We start from the raw sequence: 12,577 nt of genomic DNA, 5'->3' as shown, positions 1-12,577 counted from the left end.
ATTCTCATGAAAAATTTGCACTTTCGAAACATTCTAATAAAATGAAGCTGAAAAATAACTATATGGACGTGTATACATATATTGTATTTAACTTATACTTTAACATATTTAACATAATTTGGTCAACTTGCCATCTGGGGGAGGGGGTTGGGGGAAGGAGGGGAAAAGTTGGACAAAGATTTTGCAATTGTCAATGCTGAAAAATTACCCATGAATGTACCTTGTAAATAAAAAGCTATAATTAAAAAAAAAAAAAAGATAAAATGAAGCTGAAATAAAAATTTACATGAGTTGTGAAAACATAACATTTTGCCTTACACCAAAGAATTATGATTTAAGAATTGGACTCTGGGCGAAAAACAGGCTCTGGAGACAGAAGACCTGGCTTGAAATTGGATCTCTGATACTTACTGCTGATGTGACCCTGAGCAACCTATATGGATCTCAATTTTCCCATGAGTAAAATGAGAGAGATCACGTAAGTTCTGAGGTCTCTTCTAGTCTCTCTGTCATGATAAAGAGCTATTAAAATTTTTTAAAAAATTAACCTTAGAAATTAAGGCAAGAAGATCCTATAAAATGATAAAAAAGAAAAAATTTCTCATCTTCACAGAATTTCCCAATTAGGAAATTTTTGAGTTCCTTATTGATTTCATTATAAATGAAACTCGAGTTTGTTCCAAGTGAAAACGTGTTAGTTCTACGGGAAGGAAATATGTCTGTGCCCTGGGAGGAAGAGGTTGCTAACCGATGAAGAAGCTGAGGCAGCGAGCCTCGGGGTGACTGGCTCAGGATGCTGGCCATGGCCATTGCCGAGGCTCTTGCTCCTGGCCTCTGGATCCAGCACTGACGCTTTGGCGCCATCTGGCTGCCGCTGGTCCATGCTGAAGGCAAGGCAAGGCAAGGAGCGAGCGTTTCCCCGAGTCCGTATGTCTTCAGCCCTGGGATGGGCCGTGGTCACTCCTGTACTCACACCTGTCAGAGTCAGCGTACAACTGGCTTCTGCTTCCTGCCAAAGCCAGTTTCTGCTGCTTGTAAATGCTTGCAATTAAAAATAGCAGCGGGAACAAGCCAGAACGTTACTTTAAAAAAAATCCGGCCCACAGGAGGCAAAGCCAAGATGGTGGCGGGAAGAAAGGCAGGGACTCGGGCAAGCTCTCCTCAAACCCACCGAAGTACTTTAAACACTGACTACATGCTCTTTAGAGCATCAAAACTCACAGTAAGACAGGGGACCACTCTTAACCCACAGCAAGACAGGGGAACAATCTTCCCCGGATGGGAATCCCGCACCATCCTGCCGGGCCCCAGGAAAAAACCAGCAGGCCTTGGGGCCTCTGAGTCAGAGACAGCAAAGGCGCTATCCAGACCTCTCGGTCCAGAGAGGACTCAGAAGGTCAGTGGGCGAAGGAGGCCCTAGGAAAAGGGAGGGGCTTAGCTCCCCTCTGAAAACTGCTGCACAAAGTCCCTGAAGCCTGCTTTAACAGAGCTAAGAGCCCAGTAAAAGGCTGGGAAAAATGAGCAGACAACAGGGAAGGACTCTGACCGTAGAAAGTTACTGTGATGGCAAAGAGGATCAAAGTACACACTCAAAAGAAGATAAAAGCAAAACTAGCCAAATGGGAAAGGAGGTCGAAAAGCTCATTGAAGAAAAGAATTAAAGAAAAAAATTTAGGAATTGAACAATGGAAGCTAGACTTTATAAGAAATCAAGAAACAATAAAACAAAACCTAAAGAATGAAAAATTAGAAAACAATGTGAAATATCTTACTGGAAAAACAATTGTCCTGAAAAACAGATCTAGGAGAGATTATTTTTAAAGTATTGGTCTACCTGAAAGCCATGATCCAAAAAAGATCCCACATATCATCTTTCAAGAAATTATTGAGAAAAACTGTCCTGATATTCTGAAACTAGAAGGAAAAATAAAAATAAAAAATTGAAAGAATCCACCAATCATGTCCTGAAAGAGATCAAGATAAAAACTTTCAGGAATATTGTGGCCAAATTCCAGAACTCCCAGGCCAAAGAGAAATTACTGCAAGCGTCCAGAAAGAATCGAGTATAGTGGAGCCACAGTCAGGATAATACATGATTTAGCAGCTTCTCTATCAAAGAACCAGACAGCTTGGAATAGGATATTCTAGAAAGCAATGGAACTAGGATTATAACCAAGAATCAACTACCCAAGAAAACTGAATATAATTCTTCAGGGAAAAGGGTGAAATTTTAATGAAATAGAAGAATTTTAAGAACTTGTGATGAAAAGGCCAAAACTGAATAGAAAATATGGTTTTCAAGTAACTCAGGAGAACTAATAAGCAAGTAATCAGAAATGGGATATCTTGAAGGACTTAATAAGGTTTATCTATTTACTTTCCTACATGGGAGGATGATACTTGTAACTCATTAGAACCTTCTCATAGGGCAGTATATAAGTATATAAGGTAGACAGAGGCACAGGTGTAAGTTGAATGTGGATAATATCAAAAAATAATAAAATTAATGGGTGAGAGAAGAATGCATTGGGAGAAAGGAAAAGGGAGAAGAAGAATGGCATACATTATCTGCCAAAAAAGGGGGCAAGAAAAAGATTTTATAGTGGAGGGAATGAAGAGTAGAAGAAAAGGAAGAGCGTGAACCTTACTTTTGTCAGAATTGGCTCCAAGAGAAAAATAAGATATACACTCAATACAGGTATAGAGATCTAATTTTGAAAAAAAGTAGATGGGGAAGGGGATCTGAGAAGGGGGAAGGATGACTGAAGAGAGGAAATATTGGGGGAAGGGGTGGTCAGAAGTACAACAAATAAGGAAGGAAAAGGGTGAAAGGAGTGACAATAAATGAGGGAGGAGGAATACAATTAGCAGTAGTGATTGTGAAAAGAATTTTGAAGCAAATTTCTCTGATGAAGACCTCTTTTCTCGAATGTATATAGCACTGAGTCATATTTATAAAAAATAAGAGCCATTTTTTAATTGAGAAATGATCAAAAGATATAAACTTAAAGCCATAAAATCATGCATATTCTTTGACTTAACAATACCACTATCAGTCATGAATCCCAAAAGAGATTTTTAAAAAAGGAAAAGGAAACGGACCCATATGTATAAAAATATTAATAGCAGCTTTTTTATCTGAGGAAAGAACTGGAAATTTAGGGGATGCCCATAAATTGGGGAATGGCTGAATAAGCTGTAGTGTATGGCAATGATGAAATACTATTGTTATATAAGAAATGATGAGCAAGATGCTCTCAGAAAAACCTGGAAAGTCCTTCATGAGTTCATGCAGAATGAAATGTACTATATACAAAGTAATAGCAATATATTGTGGAATGACCAGCTGTGAATGACTCTGCTATTCTCAGCAGTACAATGATCCAAGGCTACACTGAAGGACTTAACGATGAAAAATGCTATCCACACCCAGAGAAAGAACTGTTTGTTCTGAATAAAGGTGAAAGCACATTTTTTAAAAACTTTATTTTTCTTAGATTTGGGTTTTTTCTTTTTTTTTTTTTTTTTGGGGGGGTCTGTGTTTTCTTTCACAGCATGACTTTTATGTAAATATTTCGCATAACTTCACAAGTGCCTTATCTATGGGGCAGGGGTGGGGAAATGAGAAAGGGTGAGAATCTGGACCTCCAAGTTTTAAAAACAAATGCAAAAAAAAAAAAATGTTTCATATGTAACTGTAAAAATAAAAACAAATATAAACACCAACAAAAAAAATACAGGCCAAAAGAAAGAAAATATGAATTAAATAATAGTTTATTTGAGTAACAGAATCCAGGACAAAACATTTGAGGTTAATACAATGCAAATTGATCACTCAGATAATATCTTAGTAGTTGTTTTTTATCAACCACTAGAGTACTCTTTCCTTAATGAGTTCCCAATTTTTCTCTGTCCAAACTTCTCACATCATACAAAGGGCCTTCAACATACATGCTGACATTCCCTCAAGTTTTTTAAATTTCTAGGTCCTCAATTTACTCAATTTCAATCACCTTCTCTTCCACTTTACTTCAGTTTCACACTGATATACATGGACCTTGCTATCCTTCATAAGTACTATGCCAGTGGTCCTCAAACTACGGCTCGAGAGCCAGATGCAACAGCTGAGGACGTTTATCCCCCTCAGCCAGGGCTATGAAGTTTATTTAAAGGTCCATAAAACAAAGTTTTTGTTTTTACTATAGTCCGGTCCTCCAACAGTCTGAGGGACAGTGAATTGGCCCCCTATTTAAAAAGTTTGAGGACCCCTGTACGATGCTTTTATACTCATAAACTCTGAAACACTTTCAACTGATCATGACTTTTTATCATTCCATCTCTTCCCTCTGCCTATTTATCCTCTCTGTGACTTTCAATGCTTTCACTTCTCAACTGATTTTCATTACATCATCCCTGAGCTAAGTAGACTTTCTTCCTTTCCTTATCTTGAGGTACTTTGTTGTATCAATTCAAGTTGATACTATCTTTTATAAGTCCCTAGTCCCCTGCCTATCCTAACAACACATCATGGCTTGCCAAACCAAAATGTTGGCTGTTTCTCACCATCTTTCTCCCTCTTCCTACTTAGGAGCTGTCGAAGTGAGTTCAAGAAAACCACAAAACAGCGTTACTTGGGTTCACCAAAAAAAATGCATTCGATCTTATCTTACCTGGGCTCTCACTTCAACAAAGCAATCCTTTAACAATTCCATGGCCATTTAAACATTTTCATTCCTCTTTCAGACTCTAATGATACCCTTCTCCTCCCACCTTCTCAGCTGAAGATCCTGCTTCACAATTCATCACTCCCCAAGACTGAACTCTTCCCCCTTCTAATCTCTCCTGACAAGGATCATCCCCTATCTTCTTTACTTGTTAGATATGACAAGGTCATCCCTCTTCTTGTCAAGGTACACCGTTCTCCAGCAATACCATGTGCTGTAAAAAATTATGATGAGTATGGTCTCGGCAAAACCTGGGAAGACTTGTAGGAACTGATAGAGAATGAAGTGAATAGAATCAGAAAAACAATGTACACAAACACAATGAAAATGTAATGATAAAGAACTGTGAAAGACTTGGGAACTCTGATCAACACAATGATCAAAGGACTCATAATGAAACATGCTACCCAACTCCCATTACAGAGGTGATGGACTCAGTACGCACTGAGGCTTAAATATACATTTCTGTTAACAAACTTTGTTTTTCTTATTTCCATAGTAAGGGGTGAGGGAAATGGGAGGAGAATTCAAAGCTGAAAATTAAATAGAATTTAATTTTTTTAAAGATTTATCTTAGACTACACTCATTCTTATTTTGAAGGAAAAAAAATCCAGGAAAAGAAGTCCTTACTTACTTGACTCCTTTCTGGTTGCTCATAAATACCTATCTTGATAAAGCTCCTAATTGAATTAACCATCCCAGGTAAATCTTGTCTCATATGGCTTCTTCTCTTGACTAATTTCTTTGAGAAAGCTTTGAAAAAGCTTTCTAAACTCCACGCAACTATTTCCTTTTCCCTTACTCATTTTAAGCCATCTTTAATCTCACTTTTGACCTCAACACTCAAATTAAGCCGCTCTTTCCAAATAGCCAAGGATTGCTTTATTGCAAAACTGATGGCTTTTTCTTAAATCACATCCTTTTTGACCTCTCTCACATCTTTATCCCTTGGACAGTGTTGGTAACACACATGTCTTAATTAAGCTCTTCTATCTTGGTTATCCTGACACTGAGATGATTCTACAAAAACCACCAGCTGAATTTTTCTGCTGCTCATCTCACTGTTTCCTGAATTCCTTTTAGGTTTGGCCAATGAGTGAGATCAGGTTTTCTTTTTCCCCCTTTTGGTTCCCATGACAGATCTTTAGATGGATGCTGTCTTCTGTGTTTTGGTATCTTTAATATCCCCAAGGCCTTGTCCATGCCATGGATGCCTTCTTATAAGATCTAGATCCTTTCTCTGCAAAGAGCTTTAAAGATTTTATATAGCTCCAGGATTTAGAATTTTTTCTCTTTTCTAAGAATGCTAATAACATTTCTATGAGGTACATAAAGTGATTCACAACAGCCCTGGAAAGTAGCTGCAATTATGATCACCACTTGACCAATAAAGGAAACTGAGGCTGGGAGAGGATCAAACAGCTATCAAGTGTTTTAAGGATTTGCACCCAAGTATTCCTGACTTATCAAGTCCAGTGCAATCTATTGTGCAACTCAGCTGTTTTTCTCTGTTACCTTCTTTCCATGTTAACTTTTTGATTCTTTGTTTCTTTAGATCTTTTTTTCTTCCCCTTTATCTCCCTTAATTATTTCTCCGAAACCATTAAGGATAGAACAGATTCCCTCAAGTTAGAGAAATCAACTTTTATTTTATATACATATAGATATATCACTGGTGATTGCCAGTAGACAGAAAAGCAACACAGTGACTGAGTTACTTGGATAATTCTCTTTATTTTCATGTAGCCATCTATAGAAAATGCTAAAGTTTTCTTTTTCTTTCTTTCTTTTTTTTGCAGTACCTGCTTTTTTTTTTTTTTTTTTTTTTTTTTTTTTTTTTTTTTTTTTTTTTTTTGCAAATACTTGCTTCTATGCCAAGGCAATTCTCTGAAGTGTCTATAATATCTGCCAATGTCTTACCCAGTTCTCCCTAACTAGTTATCAGTTATTTTGATTAAATCTTTCCAGGTTCCTTAAAGCTTATACACTTATGTAAAAAGTGAACAGTAATAAGCAATTTTCAAGAAATTGAACAGTAAAATAAAATGAAAGCTTCCATTTGCTTCTTTCTTTCCTAATCTTTTCCCCGAAACTCTAGCTCTTCTGAGCTTCTGATATCCAATTGTTTTTATTTTTAAAATTATCTTAATGTGAAATTACAAGTTAAATAGACCAAGAGGACTAGATGTCTATACATGAAAAGCACAAATTATGGACAGGATATTATGATGAATTAGTGAGCCTAAGTAAATTTTATATCCTAAATTTCATCTAGACTCGACAGTATAGGGCTCATTACTAACCTAAAACTGTGAAAGATTATGCCTTATTCAAAAGGAACAAAACTGAGGATAGGAACTGGAGCAGACTAATGGTTTACAGGAAGCAAATCAGTTCCCATATGTTCTCAGAGCTCCTATGTGGCATAGTCATGTTCTGCTGCTGTTGGGGATGGTCAAATTGTCCCCTTCCTTAACAATGAAGGAATTTCTCCTTTTAACAATGGCTAAGAATTTGAACTGCACACAAGTTTAGTGGTTTGGTTTCAGAGTCCTGGGCTATCTCAAGGAGGGTCTAGAGAGGAGAAGGTGGTCAAAGTGGTAATGCGGTTTGACTTGTTGCCTCCAGTAGGGCAGGGCGAAAACTGCATCTGCAAACTGGCTTGCCTGCCCTGTATTGTTTCCTTTCTCATTTTATGTATCTTATTTTATTCATTTGAAAATTAAATTTTGGAAAGACTTCGTCAGACTATCAAAGAAGTTCATTCAGAAATGTCCTGGTAAATATTTGAAAACCAGCTCTTTCCAAATGCAAGAAACTTTTATTTTCTACTCTGCATTACTCACATTTTCTCCATCACTTTTTCAAAGTCTAGATCAGGGCAAAGGCCTTTCAGCCAGAAATGGTTTTTAAATATAATACAATAAAGCTTTATTTAAAATTGTTTTTTTAAAAAACTCTCTCTCTCTTTAAAACAGGCTTCAGATCATATTGTGCTTGAAGTTTATAATTAAGAAAACCTTAAACAAAGCCCTGGATTTGTAAGGGTTGCTTTTTTTTTTTTTTTTTGCTAATTAGCAAGGTGTCAATGTTTACATTGACAATTTATCCACTATTTTGACTTGGTTTGAATATGAGGACACAAACACATTAAGAATCTCAGATCTAAAAAGTAAACAATAATAAAACATTCAGAGACAACCACTTAATAATCTTGAATTCCAATTGTCATGTGATTTAAAGGATAGTGACTTACTCCACTGATGAGCATCTTCACAGGGGTTGGGTAAAGAAAGGTAATCCCCTATATGGAAAAGAATAAGGGGCAGTTGTGATCCAACTAAGTGTAAAACAAGATCCTTAGCATAGAAACCAAGTTTTCTGGAGTTTCACAATCCAGCAGGAGCTGGACAGTTCTTAAGGAGTAACAGTGTCCTGATGATTCCAGAGAAACCTCCAAGTTCCTCTTGTTATATCAAAATGATCTTTCCCAAGGACCCAACTTGTGCAAAAATATTTGTTGCAGCCTTTTTTGTAGAGCAAGGGGAAGTGGAAACCGAGTGGATGCCCATCAGTTGGAGTATGGCTGAGTAAGTTATAGTATATGAATGTAATGGAATAATACTGTTCAATAAGAAATGATGAGCAGGCTGATTTCAAAAAAGCCTGGATAGATTTACATGAACTGATGCTAAGTGAAGTGAGCAGACCAGGAGAACACATACACAGTAACAAGATGACGTGATGACCAACTGTGATGGACCTGGCTCTTCTCAACACTGTAGTGATTCAAGGCAAATGGATGGGAAATGCCATTAGCATCCAGAGAGCATAGTATTTTCACCTTCTTTTCCTCTCATGTTTTTCCCTTTTGGTCTGATTTTTTTTTAATACAACATGATAAATATGGAAATGAGTTTTAAAGGACTGCACATATTTAACCTATATCATATTGCTTGCTGTCTTGGGGAGGGGGGAGGTAAGGAAGGGAGGGAGAAAAATTTGGAACCCAAGTCTTACAAAAATGAATGTTGTAGTATTTTCACTTTTTTGTTGTTGTTTGCTTGCATTTTGTTTTCTTTCTCCATTTCTTTTCCTTTTTGATCTAATTTTTCTTGTGCATCATGGTTAATTGTGAAAATACATATAGAAGAATTGCACATGTTTTACATATCTTGGATTATTTGCCATCTGGGGGGAGGAGGGATGGAAGGGAGGGAGAAAAAAATTGAAAAACAAGGTTTTGCAAGAATGAATGTTGAAAGCTATGAATGTTTTTTTTTTTAAAAAAGTTAAAAAATGAATGCTGAAAACTGACTTTACATGTATTTGAAAAAACAAAATACTATTGATAACAAAAGATACAAAAAAAAAGGAATGATCTTTCCCACATTGTGCCATGTTAAAGTCTAGGTGATCACCAGCCAGCCACCAACTGTTAATGAATTCTGCAAGCTACCCACCAAAAAAATCTCAATGTTTAAGTCATCCAGGAGGTGAACATGAATGTCAGAGAAAGTTGCTTCACCTTTTGGGGCCTCAGTTTAATTACAAATATAATTAAGGGGTAAGATTTGATGACATTTGTGGTTCGCTACAACTTCCAATCTATGACCCTAAGATCTTCTGATTCTAAATCATGGAGAACTAATTCAAAATGTCCTAAGTTGTTTAGAAGATTTGAGAAGGACCTCATGCCAGACCCGAGACTACCTGTCCAGTAGAAGGCATTAAGATACTAGGGAGGATGCAGCAGCTAGGTGGTACAGTGGGTAGAGCATCAGCCCTGAAGGCAGGGGGATCTGAGTTCAAATCTGGCCTCAAATACTTAAAACTTCCAGGATGTGTGACCCTGGGCAAGTCACTTAACCCCAATTGTCTTAGCAAAAAAAAAAAAAAAAGCTACAAAGAAGGAGTTTCACCAAACACTAAAACTCTTGTATGACTTGAATTGTGACATCACGATTCTATTACATATCAAGATGATGTAATACTATGAGGCACAAAAATTTTGACCTAAGTGAAATTATAGAAAACCTTTGAATATCCAGCTATAACATCACACAAGCAGAGATTTTTCTCTACAAAATTTGTTACAAATGTTTTGAGGAAGCCTTTTAAATCAGAACACATGGTAGACATGGCAACTGTCATTTCTGGACTGGAAAAAAATGGAAATCAACATCCATCATCTACATTTTTTATGGATTGCTGTTTTTGGCTACTTCAATTATAATAGTAGCAGAATGGAAATCCTGAGAAGTTCCAAGTATAACAAGATGGATGAATAGGTGTGGGAAATGCTTGCATGGAAAAACCAACTCATCAAATAAAGGAGTTTTAACATATCAAACTTAAGACTATTTTTAAAAATTGGTTACATAAAAAAATGCCCAGAATGAGTTAATGAAAATCATCTCCAAATCACTCAATTAACAAGAAAAAATGCTGATCATTTATAAAATTTACTGAACTGTAACTGCCATTTTTTGTTGAAAATAAGAATAATAGTTTAACTATGTAAATCCAACAGTCTGTAATATGTTAATGTGTTTTGTAATTTAAGATAGTAATCCAATTTTACAAAACACAGTGTTAAAAAAATTTGCAACATATTTTCTTTAACAATCTTGAAAAATTGGGAAAAGGGGGAAAAGACTTAAGATCAATAATTTCATTTGACTATTCATGTGACTATATAAATTTAATTTCAATTGCTCACTACAGATGCATTTAAAGGAGGAGGAGGAGAGATACAAAGAGAAATGTAGATTATACTGAAACAAAAGATATCAATCAAAATCCATTTGAAATTGTACCACATACGCTGATACTCTCAGTCCACCTCTACTGGACTCTATTTCCTCAGAGTTTTTGACTATTTCTCTCAAAACAAAAGAGAGATGGGGATTGGGAAGTACCTTTTCTAACACTATCACTCATGAACCCACACTAGTATGATTCCCCAAGACTTATCAGATGAGAATCAATTTTATCAACCAGCCTATGAAGCTTCCCAGATGATGGGAAGATTGAAAGACCCATATCTATTATGCAGATCTATCAAAAAATAAAAGAAGGTTAGTCTGGTATGACCTGTCTTCGTGAAGCTGTTTGGATTTTTGTAATTTGAATTATATTTTAAATGCTATTTTTTTTAGGACTTTGCCAAGAACAGAAATCACATTTATTGGTCTATAATATGCAGATTTCATTCAATTCCTCTTTTTTGAAATCATAACAATGATCCCTTTTCAATGGTCCCCCTTCTTTAAAAAAAAAAAAAAACACTCAATCATTTCCAATAGTCTTTCAATAACCTAAGATATTTGCGCTAGATGATTTCCCTTCCCATTTTCTATTGAGAAGGAGGGATAGCAATTCCTCCCTCAACTATTTCACTCTGCCCTACCTAACTGCAGTTCCTGTCTTCAGCTATCATTTTCCTAGAGAGTCATCCTCAAAGTTCTTTTGATCTTTCCCTTTCCCCAAATTAGCTAAATAATCTCCAAACCCCTCACATTCACCTTAACTTTCATCACCATCCTCAGTTCATTCTGAGTTTTAGCAAAACTAATACTATTTTTACAAGGCCATGTTGCCATTTTAAAAATTCAATCTTGTTGTAATTCTACTTTTTACATAAGCCTTTTGAAAATTTAAGTTAGGTGATAAATATATGGTGATATATATATGTGTATATATATATTAGGCTCTTTAGGTAAATATTCTTTTTCATCCTCACATAAAATATTTTCTCTTCAAAATTTTAATTTTGAGAGCTTCTGATCTTAAACAGGTTAACATTTCCTACAGAATTTAATTTCTTAATGACTCTTTGAAATCTGGTCTCCCCAAATTGATGATACATGTCAAACTATTCTGCTTTAGTAGAAATTCTAAAATGGAGTGGGGCTAACTTCCTCCTATTGTTTGCTTTATTTCTGCACCTGCAACCTCTTTATTAAGAGTTAAGTAGATTATGAGTATAATTTTCTCTTGCTTATTCCCCCATATATGAATCTGAACTTTGTATCTCTTTTAATGCCCTGCACACAGAAATACTTAATAAATACTTATGCTATACCAATAACAGTTAGTAACTGAAAATTAGCTTGCTCTAAATATATTTTTCCCAATAGATTAAAAGTGAAGTCAGGAAAAAAAAAATCCTTCAATGCTAGTGAGAACAATCAGGTTCAAGTCCCACTTCTGACAAACACAAGTTCTAGGAAACCAGGACAGCAGGTAATCTGCTCAGTGCCCCAAGTACCTTGTTACACCTATCAACTGCAGCTTAATGACCAATCTGCACTCAGAAAGGGACTTTCTGACATTAGTGAAAGCATATACCTGGTTCAAATCAATCAATGATATTTAATTTTCCATTAAAGGATATGAAGTGGTTTACTATTAAAGACCAGCAGAAAAAAGAAACCTATTTGCTCAGAATTTAAGATTTATTCTATTTCCTGAAAATTGAATTTTCTGTGAAGTAATTTTATAATGACTTACCTTTCTCAATAAGCTGTGAAAGATAATTATGTATGAATCATAGCAAATGACTCCCCCCTCCAAACACAAAACCACAATCAAATGCTAACATTTTAAATAAACACAGGTACTTAAAATTTTCCCCTTTCAAATGTAAAATTATCACTCAAATAAGAAATTTTAAGAAGCATGATACCTAATCAACTGAGCTTTCAGTGTTCCTTTATATTTTCCTTTTTTTTTCACTCTTAAATTTTATTTTGTGTATAGAATTATTGAGAGGCAGATTTACCAGACTTTTGTAGCAAAATGATACATAAGTAGTTTTGGAAAAGACTATCAATATTTTGGAGACTGA

General features: G+C 35.7%; 1 protein-coding gene across 2 annotated transcripts in view; it reads right to left on the bottom strand.

The window, feature by feature from the left end:
• The window catches only part of JMJD1C (jumonji domain containing 1C), a 114,997-nt gene that overhangs the window by 102,049 nt on the left and 371 nt on the right, over positions 1–12,577 (bottom strand). The gene's annotated exons all lie outside the window — the stretch shown is intronic.

The sequence above is a fragment of the Antechinus flavipes genome, chromosome 2 (genome assembly GCF_016432865.1).
Source record: "Antechinus flavipes isolate AdamAnt ecotype Samford, QLD, Australia chromosome 2, AdamAnt_v2, whole genome shotgun sequence".
Classification (NCBI taxonomy): domain Eukaryota; kingdom Metazoa; phylum Chordata; class Mammalia; order Dasyuromorphia; family Dasyuridae; genus Antechinus; species Antechinus flavipes.
Note: the sequence above shows the minus strand (reverse complement) of the source record. Positions and strands in the feature narration are given on the sequence as shown.